The 27557-nt window shown below is 47.4% G+C and overlaps 1 protein-coding gene across 1 annotated transcript in view; it reads left to right on the top strand.

Moving 5' to 3' along the window:
* The first annotated feature begins 5801 nt into the window (after window positions 1–5801).
* Window positions 5802–27557, top strand: part of ICA1 (islet cell autoantigen 1) — a 101977-nt gene continuing 80221 nt past the window's right edge. Inside the window, exon 1 of the mRNA XM_088442209.1 lies at window positions 5802–5959. The gene's annotated coding sequence lies outside the window, so the exon portion shown is untranslated. The remainder of the gene's footprint in view (window positions 5960–27557) is intronic.

The following is a 27557-nucleotide window of genomic DNA, read 5'->3' as shown; positions in this document are numbered from 1 at the left end:
ATGAATCAGGCCCAGGGTGCAGATAATTTTTGACTCACACTCGTATAAACTAAAATATGAAAAGAGCAGCAAATGGCTACTTATCTCTACATAATAAAACAAAATTAGACATTCTTATAAACAGCCACCAGGTGTCACCAAAGAACCATGAATCACTTCCTTTCAGGAAAAGTTAATATTCAGAACCCAGACAAGGATAGGACATTATACATTTATATACATATATACAACTTGCTTCATGTTGTTCTATATTATCTATGGGCCTGATTCATTATGGATCGCAACTGCAACAGCAACAGCGTACACAGATCAGCCGATGGTGCGTACCGCAGTGCGTAAATTAGCATTGCGATTGCACAACGATAACCTACGCTGATACTAAACCATCGCAGACCGAGGAACGGTACGTCAGTGTTTGGGGGGGGGAGTGATGGGTCAGTGGTCGGGGAAATGCAGGCATGCCTGTCCGTTTGAACGGCGTTACATGGGCGTGCATAAATTAACCACTGCTCTGCTGTGTGCAGCTTGAGAACTCACTGCGTGTGACGAGGTTAGCAATTTCTGAGTAAGGTCAGACCTGTTGTAGTTGTGCGTGAGGGGCCGATGTTACTCGATGTTCCCAGGGCCGGCTCTAGGGGTGTTCGATCTGAGCAGTCAAACAGGGGCACCCCTCCCCACCCATAGGGAGCGCACCCCTCTCCAACATCCCGATTTCACTTCAGTACTGTCCCGCTGTTCCACCCATGGGCCAAAGTGAACCGCGGGTGGTCAAATCGGGAGGTTAGGGATCCCGACCGCCGCTGCTGTGCGGCGGTGCCGGACCCTGGAGTAGCTGAATGGATGCTGCGCGCATGCGCACGGCATCCATTCAGTGCCGGGAGAGGGCTGGGGGAAGCCCAGCTAGTGACAAATGCTGGGCTCTCCCCCAGCCTGACGTTATATGGAGGTGTGCCATGCGGGCACGCCACCAAATAACGTCACTTAGGGGGCATGGCCTGGGAGGCGCTGTTAATAGAGGGCACAGGGTGGTCGGACCCCTGGAGCCGGCCCTGAATGTTCCCGATGTATACGCAGCACTGCACGGTATTACGGATGTGAGATAGCGGTAGTGGGCGCCTCTATGCTGGCTGTAGGACGGCTTTGCGATTGTAGTCATTAGCATATTTTCGCAGCAGACCTGCAAGAGTAATCGCAGCTCTGATCGCAATAGCAATCCGTAGTGAATCAGGCCCTCTATGCTTTATGTCACTTGTCTGGCATTTTCTGTGATTCAAGCATGGAATACATTGCTAAGATAACCTTACAGTCAGCTATGGGGGGCAACCTCTGGGGCCTGACTTAACTGCACCCAGGTCAACAAGTTGTCTTCCAGGTTCCAATAATTACCCACTAAGCACTGTGTGGCATAATGTGAACTAAGGAGCTGAATCAGAATCCGTAGCTGGCCGATATTTGCAATCTGCGCATGCGTATGCATCTACAATGTGCGTGCACGAACCACTGCGAAAGATCGGGAAGCATTTGCTCGCTGCGCATAGACAGCCCAGCAGAGTGAGTGACAGGAGAGGCCGTTTGTGGGTGGTGACAGGGGCAAGCCACTAGAAACGGGGGAGTGGAGGTGCGAACGCAGGCGTGCGTCTCAACGCCGCTTCAGAGGCGTGCATAAGTAACAGGCATCGTCATAGTACTCGTCACCTGGCTTGATTTTACACTGAAGTGATCGCAGTGCATGCGGCAGGCTATTGTCAAGCTCAAGCGCTGCAATTGCATCCGATGGTACCCGATGTACCGATGCTTACATACACTTCCTGGAGATGAGGTGCGCAAGTGGCTGTCTTAAGACAGGCTGGTGGGTGTCTGCATTCACAAAGTGATCGCACGCCAAGACATGGTGGGTGTGCGATTGCCTTGCCGTGCGATTGCCTGGCTTTCTGGGATCTGCATACGCTGGGAGCGAGCGAACGCATCTAGCGAGCAGATCTGTATGAGCTGGGCAATGTGTACTGGCAGCAGTATAATGAGGTATAGTGTTAGCTTGGGGGGGGGGTACAATATCACATTATATGAACGGGGCACTGTGTGGTATAATGTGAACCAGGGCATTACTCTGGGGCATAACATTAACTAGGACACTAGTATTGCACATTAAATGAACAACTTCTGTGAAGAGCGTTGTCTCTCTAGAAGGGGAAGGGGCCCCTCTAAAATGTTGCTAAGGGGGCGCACAAAGTTCTGGCTACACCCCTGCTTGCGGTGCTTCAGCTATAGGAAAAAACTGTCATTTATGCATAATAAAACAGCTCTCTTACATCACGTGGAATGAGCATTTCTTAAAATTAGAGCTGTACCGAATCCTGGGCCTGATTCAGACCCGGTCGCAAGCGCTGGGCGCTCGCAACCAGGTCGATGGTGGCCCAGAGCGCATGCGCACGACGGAGCTGGTTTCGTCATGCGCATGCGGGAGACCCGGATAGCGACGGGCAATCTGTTGCTCCGGGTCTCGTACCAAAGGGGGCATGCTTTCGATGTTGAGTGACAGCACGCCCCCTTTGGTGGGCGGGCCGGGGGGGTGGCAGCCCAGACGGAGGCGTTCCCATGAGAACACCTACCGTCTGGGGGCGGCCCCACTGACATCACAAGTGATGTCAGTGGGAGAGATTTCGGCTCTGTTTGAGCCGAAAGCTCTCGGGGGCTTGCGGCCACGAGACCCTACCACAAGGGTCTCGTCGCAAGCCCGATGGTCGCGATGGTCTTGACCATCGCGACTATCATCCTGCCCGCTCGCATTAGCTGGGGGTGGCAACCACCAATACGAGCGGCCAGGAGGCCGCTCCATAAAAAAAAAGAGACCGGCCCTGATTCAGAGCGAGCGCTCTGTAGAGCGTCCGGCTCTGAATCAGGGCCCCTATTACAAAAGATTGTGTTGTTTCACCAAGTAGGGCTTAAATGAGAGAAACATAGTTTTTTACGCTTCCTGGTATAGTAACCAATTGCCAACACGATCCTGGCAGGGCCTCAGGGTGAACAGCTCACGAAAAAAATAACCCGGGACGATTTACCCGGCAATCTTACTCGGGATGAGAGCTGTGTTGAAACGGGTTGGTCCCGGGTCATGCGGCAGTGTAAACGGGTGCTAGCCGGATTATTCGACGTGGTTAGCTCCGAAAGACGCTGATTGGAGCTTCTGGGGCACTGGCAGATGCATACTTGCTGACAAACAGCTAACAGCTGGGTGCGTGTCCGGACGGTTATGACATATTGGGGGCATTATTTTCGACATTGTGAAGCAGGGGGAGGGGCCATGATGATGCGATTCAGTGCGAATCGCGTCACCGCCTCCCCCTTCCCGCTCCCGGGATCTCTCTAGTTTATTCTGGGGGGAGGTCGGCAGGGTTGGTGGATGCCGGGAGGCTTGCCTGCCTTTCTGGGGGTCAGGAGCGGCACCCGATATTCGGGAGGCTCCTGGCCAAAATCGGGAGGGTAGGCAAGCCTGGGCAGATGATGTAATTTGTCAGTGCCCTGCAGAGAGAGATACAGTAGCACACGCAACCATCGCTTGCCTGCCTAACCTCCTGCACTACAGCAGCCTGACCAGAAGCCACAACAGCAGGTAGACACACAGCCTGACCAGAAGCCACAACAGCAGATAGACACACAGCCTGACCAGAAGCCACAACAGCAGGTAGACACACAGCCTGACCAGCAGCCACAACAGCAGATAGACACACAGCCTGCCACAGCCTGCCCAGCAGGTAGACACACAGCCTGACCAGCAGCCACAACAGCAGATAGACACACAGCCTGCCACAGCCTGACCAGCAGGTAGACACACAGCCTGATCAGCAGCCACAACAGCAGGTAGACACACAGCCTGACCAGCAGCCACAACAGCAGGTAGACACACAGCCTGACCAGCAGCCACAACAGCAGATAGACACACAGCCTGCCACAGCCTGCCCAGCAGGTAGACACACAGCCTGACCAGCAGCCACAACAGCAGATAGACACACAGCCTGCCCAGCAGCCACAACGCAGGCCTTTTGTTGCGTTTTGTGACCTCATCCTTGTCAGCCCTTAAAAAAGTAAAGTTTAATTACATCTATAGGGAAAAGCAGGGATTATCCGGGTGTAAACGGGGCCAACCCGGGAAAAACTGGGTCGAGTTGCAGTGTAAACGGGGTCTGAAGCCGCATTCGACCGGGGATTGACCAGTGTTCACATTCCTGGGTCGTACCCGGGATTTTGGTATAAAAGGGGTATAAGTAACCCTATGGACGCGCAGAATGGTCGTGGGAACTGAGACGCCATAGCTATTTTTATTGCGGACGGGAACGCAAACGAAAGCTGCGTTTTTGTCACCTTTCCCACGTTACCCCCCCAAATGCTCCCTGTTAATTACACTGCAGGAAAATAGCCGCGATGGCATATACTGTACCTTGACGCATCTGCAGTACCACTTAGACACATGCGCAGTCTACCGATAATCGCTCAACTGCGTAATTATTGCCATTGCATCCATCCCCAAAGCAGGCCACAAGTTCTACGATGATGTAATTTTGACAGCCGCCATACTGATCGAAGGTACGCGTGGGCATCTTAGCTGTTAGCCGCAGGGGGGGGGGGTTGGTTTAGGCACCACAGTGGGGTTAGGCTTTGGGGGGGGGGTTAGGCACCACGGGGGGAAGTTAGGGTTAGGCACCAATGGGGGGAAGGTTAGGTTTAGGCACCAAGGGGGGAGGGTTAGGTTTAGGCACTAACGGGGAGGATTAGGGTGTGGGGTGGGGAGGGTTAGGGATACCGAGCATCGGGATGCCGCTGTCAACATTTTGACAGTAGACATCTCGACTGCCGGCATTTCATACCCAGAGAATATTTATTTGGAGCTTGCAATCTATGGGCCTGATTCAGAGTTTGGGGGCAGCGTCCCAGAAAACAGGGGCGTTGGCTCCTTCACTACTTTCAGCTGTGTGAAAACACCGGCCATCCTGAGTATCTTTAAGGTAATCCCCATGTCCAATGGCCACGCAGATGATCCGGTGCTGCCTCCTCAGATGCAGCCGCAGATCACAGAAGTCGGCAGGAGGCCCAAATTTACCCAAAACGTCTCCTGCGGCATTTAACATATCTTAGCATTGCTGCTGCGCCCACAGACCCGCACACACACATTAGGATAATTTTTTTTTTCTTTCAGAATCCAATTAACCTACCTGTACAGTATGTTTTAGGATTGTGGGAGGAAACCGGAGCACACGGAGGAAACGAACTGCAAACACTGGAAGAACACACAAACTCCATACAGATAGGACCTTGGTGGTAATCGAATCCAAGACCTAAATGCTAACCACTACGCTACCTGGGCTACCCATATCTTTCTTGTGTGCGCATACACATAAGTAATGTACCATCGATGGCTCACACCATCGAATGGCTTAGAAACGATGGTTACCTGCTATTGTCCGACGCCCACCCGTGATCCGTAGCGGGGCGATGGTGTCATTCGCAGTGCCACCCCCACCAATTATATGTAATATTGAACAAAAATTTTTACAGTAGCAATTTCACCCTCAATTGGGAAATATTGTAGCTAAAATTGTATTATTTATATACATAAAATCTACTTTGCATTCTGTTATTATCCATGATATGCAAAGCACCAACGTATTGTGCAGTGCTGCATACATGACAATCTAGTTCCTGCATAGTGTATACTTAATATCAGATGTGAGCTAGCTAGCCTGCCATCCACGCCTGCATTGCTGTGACGTCACGTCTCTCCCCTCAGCACCACGTGACTTCTCACATCACAATGAGCCTGCTGGGGGAGGGAGCAGCAGCAGCAGTCTCTGTGACGTCACTGATGATCCGAACCTGGGAGACAGCTGGTTCCATGTTACCTGACACCAGCCTGCTCAGGTGGGAAGAAGAGGCAGCCCTGCACCTGCCGCACTGACCTGCTCTGGTAGGATGGGATAAGGGGGCTTTTACATCTTTGCAGCCACATTGTATTTCTGTGCAAATGTACAGCCTGAATTGCATGACATGCCATTAGTAAAGATGGGTGGCCTGGGATCTGGGTATTGGACTTAAAACACTATTGAAATGAGCAGTGTGCCCTGGAGTCAGCAGAATGGCAGTAGCTTATCAGTGCTGCCATAATAACATGCTTTATGGCTGGAGGAGGAAGCTTTGTTGTACTGATTAGTACATATGGACACTATGACAGAAAGAGAGGGGCCCCCTCCCCAGTGCACTGGCAGGGAATCCTGTGCATACAGTGGGGGCAGGTACTGCCCAGAGGAGGGGTGTGAGAGCAGGAGTGAGTGAGATTCCAGGCACATCTGACGTTGCATACACATACATCAGCCTGTCTCATGCAATTCCCAGTGTTATCATCCTGTGTGTGTGTCTGCAATCTGGCAGGTAATCAGGGTTCTCCTCTGTATGTGGAGGTGCTATATAGTGGCTTATAATATTCCCACAGCAGTAACATATGCTCACCCTCTCTCTGTTACTTTATTATGATTTTTATTATAATTATAAGTGAAAGTCCACCAGTGCACGCTCAGTGTGTTACATAGGGGAAGGACACAGGACACTCTTATAGGTGAGAAGTACTACTGTGTATGTGTGTTGTGATTATGTGGGTAAAGCAACATAGCTAATGGAAAAACATTATTTCAAATTAAACTCTACTTTGTTCTTTAAGAAGCACAAAAATAACAAATGACATTTGGGGTCTGGTGACAGACAGGCAGGAAGGACTGCAGGTAGATCATGAGAACACGTGCATGGGAGGGGGGACACTTATATGATGTCACGCAGGAAGGGAACCAGTTTTCCGATATGGTTCTGACTTTTTTCTGCTTTACGTCGATGAAATACCCAGTGCAGCTGTGTACACATTGTGTGTCTTCATGTAATGTACCTGACGTTAACACTATGTGACCGGTAACGATTACACGACAATCCTGTCAAAGCACTTGTGATCGCTTAAAAATGTTGTTGTTTTTGTATGTAGCAGACAAAGTAAATGACAGGCCTGTAATATCTATAGAGCTTCCCAAATAACTGGTATCAGTCATTGTAGCGGAGACCCCCAGCCTCATTAGGTTTTTGTCACTGTACCCGGAGTTCCCTAGGCAGGGCATGTAGGACGGCCCAGTGTACACAATGGCAGCTGTACATGTCTGGGATCCACGTCATATGTTCATTAGTCACCTGTTTATTCTGTGTTCCTGTACCTGGAGCGTTATCACGCTCGGCCTCCCTTGTGTACCTAAGACAATGTTCCTTTTCATAATTACAGCAATGAATGCAAGCTTTGCAATAATTGAGTGACTGGGTGAATGCAATATAAACATTGTTTTGTGACAGTAAATCTACAGATGTATATTTTTTTTTTAATCAAACCTCCTATATCACAATTTTTGCTGGAGTTTCAGATTTTCTACCAGCAATATTACCAAGCAGCTGATGGACATTGGTCCCCCACAAGCTGTCCAATCCCTTTGACTTGTATCTATCTAGCAGATAGTTTCATGTAACCCCCTTTTAACCTCTAATACCCCTTTTACACCAAAGTCCTGGGTCCGACCCAGGATTTGGAACACGTTTCCAACCCGGATCAGACCTAGGACAGACCACGGGTCGGCACCGTTCACACCGGAGCTGGGTCAGCACTAACCCGGCTCCCCAGCGCAGGGGAGCAGCTCTTCTTACCCTCCCTCCCCCTCTGTGACCTCCTTACCTTACGCCGAAGCGGTCCGAAGGCACGGGGGGCGGGTGGGGTGCGCGTTCTGGTCGGCACGGCGGTGGACACTTGGAGATGATATCTGAAAGCGCCACTGAAGCCGGCCAATCGGGCAGCAAGTGGCGCAACCCAGGTCAGCGTGACCTGGGTAGCACCGTTTACGCTGCAGGGTGACACGGGAATGACCCGTGCTCAACCCTGCAATCCAGCCAGGTCGGATCCCCGGGTCACTGGATCCGGGTTGATCCGTTTACGCCGACAAAAATCCCGGGTTGATGCACGTTCACATGCATCAACCCGGGATTTTTAAGTCGGTGTAAAAGGGGTATTAAGGGACTCTGGGGGACGTATTCAATTAGAGACGGAAAGCCGTAATCGGCGAAAAAGTTTTGCCTATTGCTGCTTTTCGCCTGTTCAGAACTTATCTACAAATTAAATTCCAGGACAATTTCGCCTAAGCGGATACTCAATGCAATGTAAGAGGAGAGAAAGTTGCTCCAAAGAATAGCAGGTGACAATAGGACAAATCTGGCCAAAAAAAAAAAACACCTAAGAACACCCCAAAAAAGTTCTTTAATTTTTGTTGCGAAAAACTAAAAAGTGTGGGGACCAGCATAAAAACTAGCGAAATAGACTTCTTGGGGGTCTGCAAGGATGGGTCAGGTGTTTTTAGGATTGCAGGTGCGTTTTTGATGTTTTTTAAAAGTTCACTTTAGAGACATAAAAATATGTTAGCACCCATTTTCAAGTACCCCAAATTTGATTGGACAAAAAAAATACTGCTTTATGCTATTCTTCACTTATGCAAAGACGCAATTAATACAACTTAAGTACCCCAAACACTTTTATTAGGGCTATTAGTACACATCTACATTGATTCCCTATGTTAGTGCATCTTTTTTGGGCGTACAAACTGATTTCCCCACTTCTGACAATATTTTCCGCATTCGCCCCTTTCAGTTTTCGCCTGTTTAGGAACTGAATAGGGCGAAAAGCAGGGACGCGCATGAAAAGTTTTCGCCTCTGAAACAGGCGAAGGAGGCGGAAAGTCGGGTAGGCAAAACGTATCCGACTTTTAGCCTCTAATTGAATGTGGGCCTTGGTTACCAATTACCTTGGTGTATAGAACATCCTTTTATCAGTGCCTCCACCCATTAGTGGTCAGTCTGGCCCTACTTGGGAAAACCCAAATGTTAATCGGGATTACATAGGCAAACGCAGGGGGGGGGGTTTCCACCTGCCTGGAAACCCCCCCCCCACCCCACACCATGACCACAATAGAAATAGTAATATATTGGAATTTTACTAGCGCTGCATGTTCTTCTCAGTATCATAAATTAAATAATTAGCACCACCTGTGGATCTTTTAACATGTATCAGCCAGTAATAAATAACCTGTGCACCAATTAGGGGATTTGGAAACCATGCACTGTTAGGGATGCACTGCTATAGAGCCCAATATGTACATATATGTCCAGGGCAGTGCTAGGTTCTTCTGCTGCTCCCCCAGACTCCCAGACTTGCTCCCATGCCCTGGAATGGTGCTCACATCTAAAATAAATACATTCAGCTCAGGCAGGATGGCCCTAACGCCGCATCTAATGGCTTACTGTGATCTCTGGTCCTGTATATGCCGGAATTATGACACATAGTATACTTTGTATGATGCATATTAAAACTGGATAAGTGGTAATTATACCGTCTTCATGGACTGGCCACACTCGCTCTAAAATCAAGCATTTGGAAGCCCCCCTCAAGAAATCCTGCGTTTGCCACTGGATTAGTAAATTGGTGTAGATAACCCAGTGTATAAAGTATAATAGTAGTCCTGTTCGAATCCTAGGTTAGGTCTTCACCAATTACTCTCACCACTCCTCCAGGTAAGTAACACAACTAGGTTATAATTTATATATCTTTATAGGCATAAGTAATACCTAGGTGATAACAAATATTTACTATATACTTTAACTTTAAAATACTCAGTCAGACATGTTTATATATTCACTAGGCATTACACGGGTTTAATTATTCCAGTTATACCCCTTTTACACCAGAGCTAAAAAACCTGGGTTTTTGCTGGGTCTACCCGGGTCGCAGCTCAGTGTAAAAGGGTCCCTGAAAAATAACCTGGGTCAAGTGACCCTGCAATAGAACCCAGGTAGCTACCAGGGTTGGACCCAGGATGGACCCAGGTTATGGTGCAGTGTAAACGGTGCAACCCAGGTTATCCGACCTTGGTCATGCCTAAAATTAGCTGATTGGTGGTTGTGGTGGTTGTGGAGCATTCACCTCCCACTTTTTATGACCTCACAGGTTTAGCAGGGCAGACCTGAGTTCAGTGTGAACAGGGCTGACCTTGGAGTAACCCAGATCAAAGGTGCAGTGTAAATGGGTCTGACCAGGGTTGGAACCATGTCCAAAAACCCAGGTCGGACCTGGGTTTTTGGTGGAAAAGAGGTATTAGTAAGTGAGGCATCCCAGACCAATTGCTGCCCCTCTGTGATGTTTTCATCCAAATCCATCCAGTGGAAGGCCCAGAACAGGCTCCTCGGGTCAAAGTTCTGCCCACCGTACACCAAAAGGATATCCGACCGGGACCCCAACCCCCCCTAAAACCTGGCCAGGATCCAACTGGAACACCTCACTTTGGTTTGATCCCAATCGGTGCAGACAAACAAATACCCCTTTCAGATTGCTAATGGCGGGATTTGTGTACGTATCGATCCCGGGTGCGACCCGCCCGAGTCCCCTTTCAGACTGGCGGTCCGACCCGGCCCTAATGCCGGGTCAATGACGTCACCGCCATCTCCAAGCGCCGGCTCTCCCTATGCAGTGAACGGGACCCGGGTCACCTCAACTTGTGTTCAACCCTGCTCACTACCCGAATTGAAATGCCAGGTCGCTCAACCCGTGTTATTTCAACTGGCCCCTTTCACACTGCAGAGCAGCCCGGGTTGCTGCGCGTTCATGTGCAATTACCCAGGTTACATGATGGCAGTGTGAAAGGGGTAAAAAAAAGACCAATGAATTTTATATAGCTGATACATGTTTACTGAGCAATACTTTTATTCCCCTTCAGAATTATATATAGTGTATGTATGTATGTATGTATGTATGTATGTGTGTGTGTATATATAAATAAATAAATAAATAAATCGACAACCAGGCGGCACTTATGACAATAAAGTGGCAGGAAACCCAGATACGCCATATATATATATATATATATATATTTTCCCTAAGTTGAAACTATGGCCTGTATTCAATTTGATCCGTACCCGCGATACTTTTTCGCCTCCCGGACTTTCCCCCTACTTCGCAAGCAGAAAAGTATAGCGCCCGTGCCCACGTATCCTCGTATTCAATTTTAAAGTACGTGAAAACGGGACCCGGCGAAACTGAAACAAGCGGAAAGTCCTGTCAGATTTGGGGATTTCAGCCTGGCACCCCCCCCCCAAAAGATGCTCTGACATGGGTGTTCCCTATGGTACCCCCCGATTTGGCTTGCTGATGGTATTTGTTGTTTTTAAATGTGCTCAATATCTGCTAAATAGCGTTTTCGTATAAGTGGTGCAGAATAGTATTCAGGAGGTTTTTTTGCAGAAAATAACTTGTCCCATAAAATTTGGGGTACTTGACAATGAGGGTCAGCATATTTTAAAGTTGCTAAAGTGTAGTTTTCAAAAATGTGAAAAATCCACCTGCTGCAAGCACCTGCAATGAAAAAAGACCTGGGGCATACTTGGGGACCCCCCTGGAGTCTAGTTCGCTAGTTTTTAACTTTGTCCCCCAATTTTTTTTTACGCCCCCAAAATGAAAGTGATTTTTTTTATTTGGGGTGTTCTTAAGTTTTCTTTTTACCTTTTGGGGGACTGTCTGAAGGCTGCACGGGGGTTCCCGCAACGTTGCACCCCAAAACCCCAATTCTGCACTTTTTTCTGCATCCTATTCATAGGCAAAACTTTTCCGCCTATTACATTGCATTGACTTTCCATCTAGGCGAAAGTCTTCCAAATTGAATACGGCGATACTTTTCCGCCTGGTGAAATGAGGTCATCGGCGAAACTTTTTCGCCGATTACGGCTTTTCGCTTCAAATTGAATACGGGGCCTATGCAGGAATCTAGAGTGTTACAGCGAATCCAACATCCCTGTAAATATCAGTTATATACAGTTGTCCATTTCCACTTGTTTAAATCGCACACAGTCAGTAGTTGGATCAGAGTAATAATGACGTATCATAAAGCCAGCAGAGGAAGAAGCCGTAGAATAAACTTATAAATACAATTTTGACTTTTTTGCAGAGTTTATTTGTTGATATCAATAGGAGACAGGACGATTCAGTGGTCCCGCAATTTATCCCCACATATCCATCATTTGCTTCTAAGGGCCGTATTCAATTGCCGGCGAAAAGTCACGGACTTTTTGCATGTTGGAGTTTTTGCCGTCATCGCTAGTTTTGGATACGGAAAAGTATCGCTTTCGTCATCGCTTTTCGCCCTATTCAATTCCAAAGGACTCGAGAACGCCTCCCGGCGAAACTCAAATCGTCAAAGTGCTGTCAGACTTGGGGAAATCACCCTGACACCCCCCAAAAGATGCAATGACATGGGGGATCACTATGGATACCTTCAGCAGGGCTATTCGGGGGTATTTGGGGTGCTTAAATGCTCTCAATTGGTGCTGTTTAGCGTCTTTGCACAAGTGGTGAAGAATAACATTTAGCAGTTTTTTTACCAAAAATAAGTAGTCCCACCAAATTTGGGGTATATGATTATGGGTGCAAGCATGGTTAAAAAATTTTAAGCGATGCAAAAACCGCATATTCAGCATGCACCTGCAATTCAAAAAAACACCTGGGGCAGACTTGGGGGACCCCCTGGAGTCTATTTCGCTAGTTTTTAAGTTTGTCCCCCAACTTTGTTTATTTTTTTTGCCCCCAAAACAAAAGTACTTTTTTGGGGTGTTCTAAAGTATTTTTTTTTTTTATTTGTTTGACGCAGTGTACCTTTGGGGGACTGTCCCAAGGCTGCAGGGGTGTTTCCACAACGTTGCACCCCAAATCCCCAATTTTGCTCTTTTTTCCGCCTACATTCCGAGGCTAATCTTTTCCGCTGGTTACAAGGCGCAGACTTTTCGCACCGGCGGAAACTGTTTGCAATTGAATACAGGGAAAAGTTCTCGCCTGGCGAAATGACGTCACCGGCGAGAACTTTTTCGCCGGCAATTGAATACGGCCCTAAATGTGGTATTATCCGTCTTTATATATAGATGTGTGATTTGTATACTTTATTTTTTTATTTTTCTACAATAAATTGCATAATATCGATCAGTGTGGTCACTTGACTGAACTAGTGCTCCACTCTTTTCTCTTGTTGGTGTGATATTTAGCAGGTGCAGAACCTGCTTGTGTGAGCTGCTCTGTTTTTTCAAGGGGGTATCTTCTGTTTTGTCAGCACACCGGTGTTCTAGTATATTGGAGTATTTCTATTTAGAGCTGCTGCCAAGTCTGCGTCTCCTGCTACATGGATAATTAGTGACGCAGTAAAGTAGTGTTGACTCTAGCTCCGACGGCAGGCAGGGCGCCGGAGCTAGAGAGGGCACTGCAGTGCACGCGTTCGAAAAGGGGGCGTGGTCATTGAAAAGGGGGAGTGTCTATAAGACGCGTCCCCTTGTCATCTCTCTTTGGGGCATGCCCGGCACTTATGGACACGCCGGGCAGCCCCCAAGCGCTGCAGACAGGGAGAATAGAGGCCGGGTGCATGTTCTCTGGCGGTGACCAGGTCACCGCATATTTCCCCACCCGCGGGACACTGGTGAAGTCGGCACCCGCAGGCCCACCCGCGGGTGAAGACGGCACCCGCAGGCTGTGAGAGCAGGGCGCATTTTGTCCTCCTTCTGGAGGGCAGGGTGCTTTTTGCCCTCCAGAAGGAGGGCAGGGCACCGCGCCCCGCTAAAACAGCCTAGCAGGAACACTAGTAAAGTGGAATTGCTATAACCCCTGGAATTAGCAGTTTTCCCAGTGACCGAATACCTATATGTAATCCTCTGGCATGGGTATACTCCTAATATGCTCTCCCCTTAAGCTGAAGGTTTCTAAAGCTTGGTACACATTAACCGATATGTCATCAGCCAGTATGTACGCACTACTACGACCATTTGCGCTCCCGTTTGGTAGTCAGTTCAGCCCTACATGCATCTCAATTTGACGATGCAGCTGATGACCCCATGCAGCGGGATGCAGTTGGTGCCAACATATCGGGCTGTCGGTCACCGGACCGTGTAATGTGTACCTGCCACCCGATATGTCGGACCGTCGGCGGTGTGGTCATCTGTCGGCTCACTGGGTACACACATCGTTAAGTGTGTACCCAGCTTTAGAAGTGCTGAGTGTAATTATTATGTGTTCCGATCATCAGTGGCGTCACTAGGGGGGTGCGGCCCGCAGCGGGTGTCACCCTTCAAGGGGGTGACACCAAGAAGAGCAACACGTCACACCCGCGGGCCGCACACCCACGGCACCACCGCCGACCATGCTGCTGGAGCCGGAGGAGACACTTTTACTGTATACTGTATGCAGGTCCACCGTCTGCGTCCGGCCCACCGCGCGCTGGTCCTCTGCTCTGCCCGCCGCTGCTGGGGTGAGCTGCACAATCTTTCACCGCGGCCAGCGTCCAGAGCCACACACAGACACAGAGAATCTCTTTGTGCTTGTGTGTGGTTCTGGACGCCGGCTGCGATGACGTCATCGCGCACGCCGGCTCCGCTTGTACTTCTGGGAGCCGCTCATCCTGATGGAGGAGGAGGGATTATAGGCCTGTGAGTGCGCTGCATGTCAAGAACAGAAGGACTCAAGTGCGCAGTGCGCACCCCACCCGGACTCACCCAGAGGTAAGTACTGACTCACTGCACAGGGGGGCACAGCATAAGGGGGATTACTGGGGGCCGGGGCCACTGCATATGGGGGGCACTGGAAGCACAGCTTAAGGGGCATTGGAGTTCCATGCTGGGGCACTGTATAAAGGCACTACTGGGGGCTATGGGACACTGCATAAGGGCACTACTGGGCCATGGAGCACTGTATAAGGACACTACTGGGGGCCGGGCCATGGAGCACTGTATAAGGGCACTACTGAGCCATGAAGCACTGTATAAGGGCACTACTGGGGGCCATGGAGCACTGTATAAGGGCACTACTGGGGCCATGGGGCACTGTATAAGGGCACTACTGGGCCATGGGGCACTGTATAAGGGCACTACTCGGGGCACACCAGGCACAGCTTAAGAGGCGCTACTGGGGGCACTGTATAAGGCACATTTCTGGGGGTACTGTATAAGGGGCACTGTATAAGACACACTACTGGGGATACTGTATAAGGGGCATTACTGGGGCACTGCATAAGGAGCGCTACTGGTGGTAAAGTATAAGGGCGCGATGATGCCACAGACTGTGCGCGGCTGCAACAGGTGAGTGGTCCCGGTCCAGCCTTCGGCATACACGTGGTGAATTGTAGTTTTCTATTTAAGGTGAGAGTTGTTTTGTGTTAATTAGCCTGATGACAGAGCCTGATTAAACAAGCACTGAAACGTTGCAAATCTAATGCCAGAGTTGTGTTATCTGTAAGAGCATGGAATGCTGCATCCCCCGCTGCTGTGTGTGTGTGTGTGTGTGTATATATATATATATATATATATATATATCATACAAAAAATGTAAGATACAGACCAGCACACCACCATAAGTTGCAAAAAGTATATACTGTATTTAAATGTCCTTAATAAAGTGCATTAGCATATTTAGCAGCAAATTTATACAGAACGTATTTGTAAATAGGCGTGTTACTTATCAAGTATAACAAAGCAGCCATGTCAACCGTCTTGGTCGATATCCGTCGGCATGATACAATGGTGACCTGGTAGCCAGATAATAGTCACTTTTGGGCAGGCTATCGCCCCTCCCCCAGCCATATCAGTGAATGTAGCAAATGGCTGCTTTATTGTACTCGGTAAGTAACACGCCTATTTACAAATATGTTCTGTATACATTTGCTGCTAAATATGCTAATGCACTTTATTATGGACATTTAAATACATTTTTTGTATGATATCTATGTCTTTTGAATCCTTATGTGACGTCACCACCCAATGAAAATTTGAGCCAGGCTTTTGTGCTTTTTTTTCTGATTTTTATTTATTTTTTTGGGTGGAGGGGGTGTCACCATGAGTTCTAGCACCGGGTGACACCAACCCTAGTGACGCCTCTGCCGATCGCCCACTGCCTGCTCTCCTGTCCAGCTGACAACTATAGAGGTCTACTCCATGAAGCAGAGAAGGGCCTTGTCAATCTGAAATCAGAGCTCTTCTCTGCTTCGTGCCATTCATGGAGCTAGCTTACCGTGGAGAAGTGTAATGCTTCCCCAGCAGTGCCCCCGCTCCATGAATGCATCGCGTCACCGTACTATTGTATGGTGAGTGCGATTCATGAAGCAACGTTCCTCTCCTCCAGTACAGATTCGCCATCTGAGGATGGCGTCATCGGTACCGCAAGCCGAACAGAGCAGGGAAGCTGCATACTTCCCTGCTATCTGCCCGGCACTCTGCGCTGGCTCCGCCCCCTTTTCCCAGCATCCCTAGCAGCAGGTCTGACCTGACCTGCTGCTCTTGGTCCACGGCGCATGCGCAGTGAGGAGCAGGCATATCGGGCTCCCGATACGTCTATATTCACACTGCGTACAGGCATCGCGGAGGGGCCGGACAGCGCATGAAGGCATCAGAGAGGTAAGTGTACATGAATGGCTACTAAACATCACTATATATCGCATCGATGTGACGCGATCACATACCTCCCAACATGACCCCCTCCAGGAGGGACACAATGCTCTGGTCCTGGACTTCCCTGGTCATTTATGATTGGTGGAGGCTCCAGAGGTGGGGCTGCAGCACAGTCCAATCAAATAGGGGAGTCACACCAACTGCCAGTGAGTCCCAGCCAGTGATGTTGGGCAGCGTGTGAAATGACAGTTGGTGTGGCTCCTCTATTTGAATTTTGAACTGTGCTGCTGCCCCGCCTCTTACCAGGGAAGTCCAGGACCAGAGCATTGTGTCCCTCCTGGAGAGGGTCATGTTGGGAGATATGCGATTATATAGTGATATCTTTTAGTAGCCGCTTCATGTTGTACATGAATAGACCCCATAAATTTGTACAGTAGGTGAATGATATATCTTCTATCTCCTATGTCTGCCGTTGGTGCTATGTGAGTGCTCATCACCTCCTATAGTAGCGGTGACTTCTGCTATCCGGGCTCTGCTCAGCTGACAGACCCTGGAATTTGGCTAGATGCGGCTGTCTCCTCCCGGGTGTCTGAATAGTGCGGCCCCTCCGGTGCTGCTCCGTCTCCTATTACAGCTGAGCCCCCTCAGCTGACTGACTCAGCTCAGCTGCTGCCGACCTCCAACTGCTGCCGGTCAGCCTCCTAAACTGCGGGCGCGTCCCCTCTCCTGGAACGCAGAGTCTCAGCAGGGAAGATGTGCCGCAGTTCTGCCATCATTGTCCGCGGGTCACCTCTTGTCACTGCCACCGTCAGTTGCCACCTCCGCTCCCGTCCGCTGGTCCGTCAGCTGTGCTGACAGCGGTTATATCCCCTCCTGAAAGCCGGCCTCTCTTTCTCTGACAGGAACCAATTCACTCCCAACTGTATCACTCCGCCCCCTTCTTCTATAGCGCATGTAGAGGGAGATGTATCATCGGCGACATCGCCGATGCGTTACATACCGCGGTTAATTACCGCGGTATGTACCAAGAATATCGCAAAGAACAGCTCTCTCGATGAGAGCTGTGCTTTGCGATGCTGCTGGGCAGAGGGACTTCCGGGTTTAACACCCAGAAGTCCTTCTGCGCATGCTCCGCGGCCCGCGGGAGCTCATGGGATGGATCCGTCCGGATCCCTCCCAGCCCCGAGCGTCGCGCTAAGAAGCCCATAGGCTTCTATTGGGTAATGCCACCTGAAGGTGGCGTTACCTAGCAACGCGAAGCTGCATTCTGCTGCTTAATACATACAGGGAATGCGGTAAAACCCACGAAAACTGCATTTTCGGGGGTTTTACCGCATTTTTGCCGTTACTACATCTCCCCCGTACATCCCATACACTGGGGCACATCCTCACCACCGTAAGAAGTACCATACAAAGTTATATGTAAATACATGAATTACATTTACCTGTATACATAAATGACTTCAATATATATTGTTAATATTGGACTAAACATATTTTACCTCAGGGGAGTTTATATTTATGAATTACACATTTATAGTACCGGTCATCCTCAGGATTTGTCACATATATCTTATTACGAATTACAATGAATATGTTTTTAATAATATACTTGAATAAAAAAAAAAATATATATATATATATTATTTTATTTAATTTTTTTTTTATTTTTTTTTATTTTACTTTACATATTTGTAGCAACACATACATGTTTACTAATATAAGCAACATACTTTTGCAAACTTTAATTAGTTAAATCCCCTCAAGTGTAAATATATGAAATATACACCCATATATACTTTTCTTATTAATACAGAATATTTATCTAACCCTTAACCTGGGTTACATTCACAATAGTAAAATTGGAGAACTCCCTTAAGCTGGGTACACACCTTACGACGGTGCAATAAGTGATGTATCAATACAACGCAGGCTCCGTCCATTCTGCGCGACCCGCCATACGACGGCGCAATGTATCGTTACATGCTGCATGTAATTACACTGCATCGTTCATGGAATCGTCCCATCGGACTTGCAGCACAGCAGATGGGACAATTCTGGAAACGACAGATTGGGTGCACACACTATACGATGTGTACGATAGGTCCTTCCTCATCTTTGCGGCCCCTGCTGGAGGCGCTGGTTACACTACTTACATATCTTCACAAGTCAGTGAAGATATGTAAGTAGCATAAAGATCAGCCAGTGTCCAATGTCATTCCCAACCATCCAAGTGGGCATGGAGGAGGAATATATCCATGTAGCGAGCTACCGTGCCCGCAGGGTGGCAAGCAAAGCGAGCTCGCAAGGGGCCGAATGGTATTTCCTCATCTTTACGCTACTTACGTATCTTCACTAACTAGTAAAGATACGTAAGTAGCGTAACCAGCGCCTCCAGCAGGGGCCCGCAAAGATGAGGAAGTACCGGTATGGATATATATCGTTTAGATCTGCGTCAGGGTGATATGATTTATCGTACGGCGTGTACCCAGCTTGACGCTAACCTGTGTCCGGGCCTTACTTTGTTGAATTCATTTTGTTAAATAAGCAAGAAGGGAATGTTCACTTCTGTGTGTAACGCTACTTGGTTACAGTAAAGATAAAATGACACCGTGCAAAGCAATTATTGTGGTGACCGATCTTTCAAACAAGATGCTCTCCAAAATCTCACACTCGTCCATTATTGTAAACTTACGAGTAATCTTTCATATTGAATATTTTATTTATTGAAAGCTGTATATTGCGGAGATGGCAGTCATTTTGCCCTATGTTTGGTCTGAAAATTTCCAGCACTGACACAATGCTTACAGCGCTCACTTTTTGGTGTCAATTCAGTTAGACACGACTTACTCGCGGCCGCGAGTAACTACGGCTTTATGCCACAGTATGGTACCTCCTGACCTGCGGATTTCCATGAGTCCGGAGCATGATGGGGCGAGTTGCAGTGCCGTTGGCCGTATTTCCACGTCATTACAATGGCAACTTGCCCCACTTGCGTCTCATTGAATCGACCCCTTTTTGGGGCGATTCAGTTTAGCACAATGCTGAATAGCCCCAGGAAGGGGTTCCCGGAGCTATTCAAGTAACCGCAATGTTAAGTCCGACTACAGGATTTCTGCTCGTAATCCGCCTTAAGTGCTGGCAGCGATGCTGCTTTCCGACTAAGGGTCTATTCATGTGATATCAGTGATAAATGGGCTATTCACGGCTTTCTCCTGCTCATAGAAGGGGTTACCATGGAGAAATCTCAGATTTATTTTGCAGAGCTCCCTGAATGTTGTGTTTGATTAAATGTTTGTCGAACATGGAGAACCCCTTTAATTACCTGGATCAATTACCTCAATGTAGCTATATACTAATAATTGCAGGCACAGAAACAGACAAATCTCAGGTGCACAACTCTATATTATTAATAATGTATATAAATGCAATAAAATTTTGCAATCAATAGAGGTTTTTAGCATAATCATGGCCAAGGTTATGGGCCTACCCACCATATCCCATATACTCCATTTAATGTGCTTTATTGCACTTCTGAGGGAAAGGAGACGCCCTCATTCTGGACTAGCACCCTTCCTTATTGGTTTAAAAGCATGGAGTATGGTAATGTATATGCACACTGTATTAGGCACAATTATAGATAAGTCCTACAAGTTATATACTGTAGTGCAACTTTGGTTCATTTTTGGGGCGTGGGTCCCCCTAGATTGCGTTGGTTGATCTGTCTCAGGGCACCGCATTATAACACATTTTCCTTTATAACACATTTTAACCCTTCACTGTGTGTTTAATATATATGTACTTCACTTTTTTCTTTTCATTCTTTATATGCAGCAGCAGCTGCTCCTAACTATCTCTTTACACTGCACTTTTCTTACTATGGTGGGGCCCTGGGGCAGCTTGGCTGGTCCAGTTTTGGTGGGTCCTGCGCTCTGGATTTGAACCCTAGTATGTTAGGGACCTACCCGAAAGAGGTTACCTGGATCTGGTGGGTAGGCCCATAACCTTAGCCATGATTATGCTAAAAACCTCTATTGATTGCAAAATTGTATTGCATTTATATATATATATTAATAATTTGGAGTTGTGCACCTGAGATTTGTCTGTTTCTGTGCCTGCAATTAGTCTCATCAGGTAGCACCTCCCATCATATATATATAGTCAGGTTGTGCAGTCCAGAAATCTTTCCCATATACTAATAATTACCAGATCTATATGATTTCTAGTGAGAAACAGGCTTTCTGCATCATATGGCAACGTGGCCCAACTACATAGATTCTGCTTGACTTGTCCAAATCAAATACTTTGCATCATGCAATCCTATGGATCGTGGGTGCGAACGCAGCGTGTGCAGCCGGTCACGAGTGCGCAACTTGCAGCATACGTGATGCGATTTACAAGAGGACACATCTATATGTGCGCAGGCTGCGGAACATTGCTTCGAATTAAAATTAATTGGGGGAATTTATCTTCATGGATCTTGTTATAAAATTAATTTTTTGGTGTTTAATCTCCCTTTATACAATGTTCAGCAAAACGAATAGGTACTGTATGTTGCTTTGAAAACAGAACCATATATTTTGCATTTGTTGCCTGGAGAAGTAACTACTATTACAAAATTTACATCTAAAGGCTCCAATCTCACTTTTTGCGATCAGATTTCTAGATTCTGCAGTTACTATAAAACTTGGTTAAATCATTACAGCCCGTGAATGATATAATATTGTCTTGTTTTGATTGTGTTATGCTGATGATTTAATTGAAGAAAAGTTCAGCTCAAATTGTTGTGGAAACAAATACAGTCGGGTTCCCTGTATCACTGTAACTTTGGGCTTTTATTAGTACCTGACACTGGGGCTGATTTAGAGATGTACGCAGTGCCAAAATAGACGCAGATCGAACGTTTATTTGCCGTTTTGCATGCGTGTAAGTCGCACTGCTCACGTGCAGCCATTGTTTTGCGACTATTCTCGCACAGAGGATTCAGTTGCAAAGTGAGTGACCCTCAAGTTTTAAGGTGTCAGTGTTTGGGGGAGGTAACAGGGTTGGCTAGGCAAACGGAGGTGTCTGACCATTTAAACGCCTTTTCATGAGAGTGCATACATCAGCCATTGCGATCTCCTTCACAACATGAGAGCTCTCAGTGTGTCAGGAGAGAGTGCTTGAGACAGGTCAGACTTGCCGCATATGCAGGGGCGTCTTAAGAGAGGAGGGGGTCCGTGTGCATTCCCTGTCCGGGGCCCCCTCCTCTCTCCCCGACAGCCTGCTGACGCGGCTGTCATTTTCCGCCGTTTTAAGCCGCACTGAGACACCCAACGCGGGACCTTGTTGACGTAAGTTTTCTTTAGATAATATGGGTATAGGTCACCTCTGGACCCGGGGGTCCGTGTGCACCGCACAATCCGCACCCATTATAAATATGCCCCTGCGCTCATGCTGCATGGCTATCTGATGTGTGTCGATGTTACCGATGTTTAAGCTGATTCACGTTGTTGGATCGGTACGAGAAGGCAGCAGCGGGCGTCCCTATGCTCGGGTAAGCTTTGGAAACCTTAGCATATTTTTGCACTTGCCCACCATGCGAAATGGCCGCTGCATTAGCGTACAACTCTAAATCAGGCCCACAATCCCTAATACAGTCTTGAGCCTATTATTGACGGCTTCTGGTATAAAAAGTAAGTAATAGATCGTAGACTAATGAGCTGTATCCTATGCCAGGGTTTTGTTTAAAATATGAAAGCGCTAAGGGCAGTATTACAGAGTAAAGCTAAGCCGTATGATCATGTCAGTGTTTGTCCTCATAAATTCATCTCATCGGCGCCATGATTAGACTTACAAATAGAATCTTATTATGTAAGGGTAAAGACAGACGAGATCGTCTTTATGTCCCGGCAACGTTCTCTGTTTTCCATGATCGGACGCTATGGAAGAGATGGGCAGCTGGGGGTTATAGTCAGATTATTGAGTGTAACTTGCTTTGTTCCACCCTGATATTGAGGTGGTAATTATTTATCTGTACGCCCTATAGCTAGGGAAAGCTATGATGAGTGTTGAGATTGCTACAGACTCTCTACATTCCGCATTTTGCTCTTCTGTGCCCAGCTTTATTCTGAGGACCACCACAGCCTGCCTGGCATTATAACTATACCCACATGTTGATTTGAACCTCCAGAGGTCCTATTCAGCTTTAAAAAGGCATTAGAATGGCCCAAACCAATGGCGGCACATACCTGCTCACTTGAAAATGTCCTGGTGGGCAATCTGGGGGCTTGATGGTGCAATTCACCCTTCCACAGCAGGGGGCGGGCATGATGATGAAATTCATGGTGCCACGTCCCAACCCTACCTCACCTATAGGACCTCCCGGAGGGCATCATTTAAGAGTAGATAATTTTGTGGCAGCGTAAGTGCCAGCGCACCAGACTACTGCGCGTTGCATCACCTTTGCACATTCTTTAGGTGGTTTTCTTATTATCCCATGGGGAGCTTTTTATTATGTGGGGTTTTCTTTTCTCATTCCCAATACTACTGGCCAAATGTAACGGCGATTTGCGGGTCATTACATCAAGATAGCCACTAGATTTAAAGCAGTGATCGTTTTAAGGCAAATCAGGTTGCCATTTTAAATCTTGCAGCTATCTCTGTGAATTTGCCCCAGTGCCCGCATATGGCAGGCTGTTACGTATGGGCCTACATTTGCTAAGGCTTAGGAAGCGTTGTGCTTGGAGCACACATGCCACATCATTGATATTTCCTGGCAGAATACACTTTTGCCTTTTATACAAATAAAACATGGTGTAGTCCTTGTGTTGTGGGCTATGTGGAAATTATGAAAGTGGAAGAGGCAAAACCAGGACTGGTGCAAGGTTTCTGGGCGCCCTAGGCAACATTTCACCCACCTCCCCTGCTCCAATCAATTAATAATATGCCACACATTAGTGACCCAATTTATAATATAATATGCCACACATTAGTGACCCAATTTATAATATAATATGCCACACATTAGTGACCCAATTTATAATATAATATGCCACACATTAGTGACCCAATTTATAATATAATATGCCACACATTAGTGACCCAATTTATAATATAATATGCCACACATTAGTGACCCAGTTTATAATATAATATGCCACACAGCAGTGTCCCATTTTCATAATATACCATATAGAAATGTCACAGCTAATATGCCACACAGCAGATCCCCAAAATCATACTGTGCCTCATAACATTTTCCCAATTCATAATATGCCACACAGCGGTATCCCCAATTCATAATTATGCTATACATCAGTGCCTCCAATAAATTATATTCCACGTATTTGTACCCCTGATAGAGACAGCCTTTTTTTTTTTTTGTGGACTCAGCGGCGCCCTCCAGTGGCTGGCGCCTTTAGGCAGCTGCTTAATGGTAGCACCAACCCTGGGCAAAATGCTCTGGATTTGCAGTATTGTGCAAAATAATGGCAATACAAAAGCATAGACTGTAGGCCTCAGTTCACGTTGACTTTCTGCCAAGGTCTTTGTACATAATCTTTCTCAGAATGACAAACCTGTTATTCCAGTTGAGCTACAGTAGCTCAACTGCATTGTTTAGACTGTAGTTTCTTAGACCATCTACTATGAAGCTGTGAGGTGTTTTTACAATTCATCTTTCTTTACATTAGTTTGTTTTTCTGACCTAAACAATAATGTTTGTCCCCATAGGTCAGAGGTTCCCAAACTCTGTCCTCAAGACATCCTGAGGGCTATATCACACCTGCCGGTTTTCAGCGGCCGGCAAAAATCTGGGCGTTTTTTTCCAGTGGATATTTTCCTTTCACACAACGGTTTAGTGCCGTGTGTGCTGCTATTGCCGTGTATGGTTTTCTTTTTTCCAATCTTTAACATTGAAACCGTGGATGGCATCCGTCCATTTCAGTGGATGTGTCCGGCTGTAACACGGCGACCGTGCCGTGTCCATGCCGTCTGTAAGGACCCATCTGCTTTCATGCTTTCTTAAAAGTGATCCACGGCAAAAAATCGCCCAGTTTTTTGCCAGCCAGTGAAAACCGGCGGGTGTGAAATAGCCCTAATAGTCCAGGTTTTAAGCATATCCATGAACACAGGTGACTAAATTAGTACCTCAGTCAATTTGATTTAGCCACCTGTGCTCAACCATGGCTATCTCTAAAACCTGAGCTGTTAGGGTGCCTCGAGTGTTTGGGAACCCCTGCCATAAGTATAAACACAACTGTGTTTATGCACCAACAAATTTGAAGTCGCCTTACCCCCTTTACAGAGGATCGGAACGCAGCCTAACCTATCCCCCCCCCCCCCCTGCGGCTGTGTTTATGCACCAACAAATTTGAAGTCGCCTTACCCCCTTTACAGGGGATCGGAAAGCAGCCTAACCTATCCCCCCCCCCCACGCGGCTGTGTTCGGCATGCCGGGCGTTGGGCTCCCGGCGTAGGGTTGATGATAGGTGTCGGGATTTCGCTGCCTATCATTTAGACCCCTCCCAGGATTAGACAGTCGGAAAGCCGGCGGCCGGCATTTCGACCATCTGCTTCCTGACTTCATCCCCTTTACAGCCACATACTCTAAGCAAGCAGTCTGTCTTATATGCAGGACACTAACCTAAATTGAATTGACATAATAGTATTAAATTATTTAACCCCATTATATCTCGCTATCTAGCAATTGCTGAACAGTGTCTAGTGTTCACTCTAGGTCCATCGCTGGGCAGTGGCCACGAGCAAAGGGGGCGCATCTTTAAGATGCACCCCCTTTTCATCACTCTTGGGGGCGTGCCCGACCCTTACGGATATGCTGGGCTGCCCCCGAGCTCTCCCTTCTCTGGGAATAGAGGCCAGGCGCATGCGCCCGGCAGCTATTTACCGGCGGTGATCACAACACCGCAGATTTCCCCACCCTTAGGAAACTGCGGCCCGTGGGTGGGAACTGCACTCGCAGGCTGTTTAGTAGGGCGCCGCCAAAACGGACAGGGTGCATTCTGCCATTTTGAATTCGGGCAGGGTGCGGCTCCCCGCTAAAACAGCCTAGCAGGAACGCTATTGTCTACAGCAGATACAATTCCAGTCCTTGGGTTTGCTGGTCTTGTCACAGAATCACAAGTGAAATAATTAGGACCAACTGTGGATCTTTTAAAATGTGTCCAACTGTAATGAATACACCTGTTCTCCAGCAAGGCGATATGGAAAACATGTACTGTTAGTGTATCCTGATGACTGGATTTGAGCACTGGTTTACAGCACGAAGGCTCACAGTCTTGGGTTCAGTTTGAGATTTGATCAAATTCAAAAAGCTTGTAATTTTTTTTTTATACATGATACTTATCGCTTCCTAGAGCTTTAAAAGTCAGGTACATCGTTATAATTTATGTCCAGATCAATTAATTTCACCATGCAAATTACAGATCCCATTTATCCGTATATTCAGGATGCCTAAAATAGTTGGCGTGCAAAATGTGCGTTTCCAAACCGCAAAGTTACTTTTGATGTATAGGCATACAGGGGGCGTATCTATCCATTGGCCAGGTTGGCACCCAGCTCCTTCTCTGCAGCCAGGTTTCTGGCCACCATCACAAGCTCCATCCCAAGGTGCTTTCTATACTTATAGAAGAAGGCTACGCTTCATTAATATTACTTTATACATTATAGTGTTCACTCTAGGTCCGGCAGCAGGCAGGGCGCCGGACCTAGAGATAGGGCACATCTGCGCGCGTCAAAAGAGGGCGTGGCCAAAGAAAAGGGGGTGTGTCTTTATGATGCGTTCCCTTTTCGTCACTCCTGGGGGCTTGCCCGGCACTTATAGACATGTCAGGCAGCCCCCAAGCACATGCGCCCGGCATCCATTCACCGGCGGTGACCGCTGCACCACCGTTTTGACCACCCGCGGGAAACTGCCACCCGCGGTTGGAGACAGAACCCGCAGGCTGTCTCAGCGGGGCCTCGCTGAAATAGCCTAGCGGGAACACTATACATTATACCATTCAGGTTAGGGAGACTAAAAAAATACACATTTATTATTTATTTTCTTTTATAAGATTTACCATATGTTAATCACCATTTATTTATTCCTTTAATGTAAACTAACGTGGCAGAAAGTGCAAATATTACGTATCAAAATGTATAAGCAGCAAAATAATTTGCATATATATGTATAAATTATATAGTTGCTAGACTGTATCCTTGTAAATTAAGTAATGTGTGCACTCTCTGCTCAGTTAACATTTAAGGTTTAAATTACTGGTGATTAGCATATGGTAAGTATTATGAATCAAAAATATATAATAAAAAAATGTCTCCCTAATTGTACCCCTAATGTTTATTTGCATTTCTATTTGACTTCTCCCACATATTGGATAGCTACTTGTGTTTGCCATCTAAAACATTGGGAGTAGGGATGGACGTCGGAAGCCCAGAATTGAATTCCAAGCATTTAATGGTATAACCATTGCGATGGTTATACTTTGCGCATGTGCAAAAGCAGTCATAGCTTCGTGCATGTGTACTTAAGGCTGAAAAGGGGACGAAGCCTTGCAGCACCCACGTTCACGTCACACGTGCACGTCTCCGAGGTACTGGGCTGCCGCCAGGCTCCCCCCTATTCCGAGAATAGATGCCTATGAAGAGCAGCGGTGTGTGCCTCCCTACACCGAGAATAGATGCCTATGCAGAGCAGCGGTGTGTGCTCGCCCCACAGTCAGCCATCAGATGGGCATTGGAAAACTGCATCTGATAGCTGGAAACCTTTGAATTTCTGCTATTTAGATGGAAAAAGTACTTCCATCGAATCAGAAACATGGATGTTTGCAATGTCCATCCCTAATTGGGGGCTAAAACCTGATCCTTGTGGCAGAGGGAAGCCTGAAGACCCTTACACCCTAAGGATCTAAAGTCGCTTGCACCTAGTGCAGTTTTGCTTTGCACTGGGTGATTGGAGCATGTATCTATGGCTTCTGTATTGGATGAAGGGAGATTTTTCCACAGTACCAAGTAAAACCTAAAAACCTATTGGGTGCAGC

This window comes from Taudactylus pleione, unplaced genomic scaffold (assembly GCF_031769625.1).
Source record: "Taudactylus pleione unplaced genomic scaffold, aTauple2 ptg000306l, whole genome shotgun sequence".
Taxonomy (NCBI): domain Eukaryota; kingdom Metazoa; phylum Chordata; class Amphibia; order Anura; family Myobatrachidae; genus Taudactylus; species Taudactylus pleione.
The sequence above is the reverse complement of the archived record's forward strand: the minus strand, read 5'-3'. Positions and strand labels throughout refer to the sequence as shown.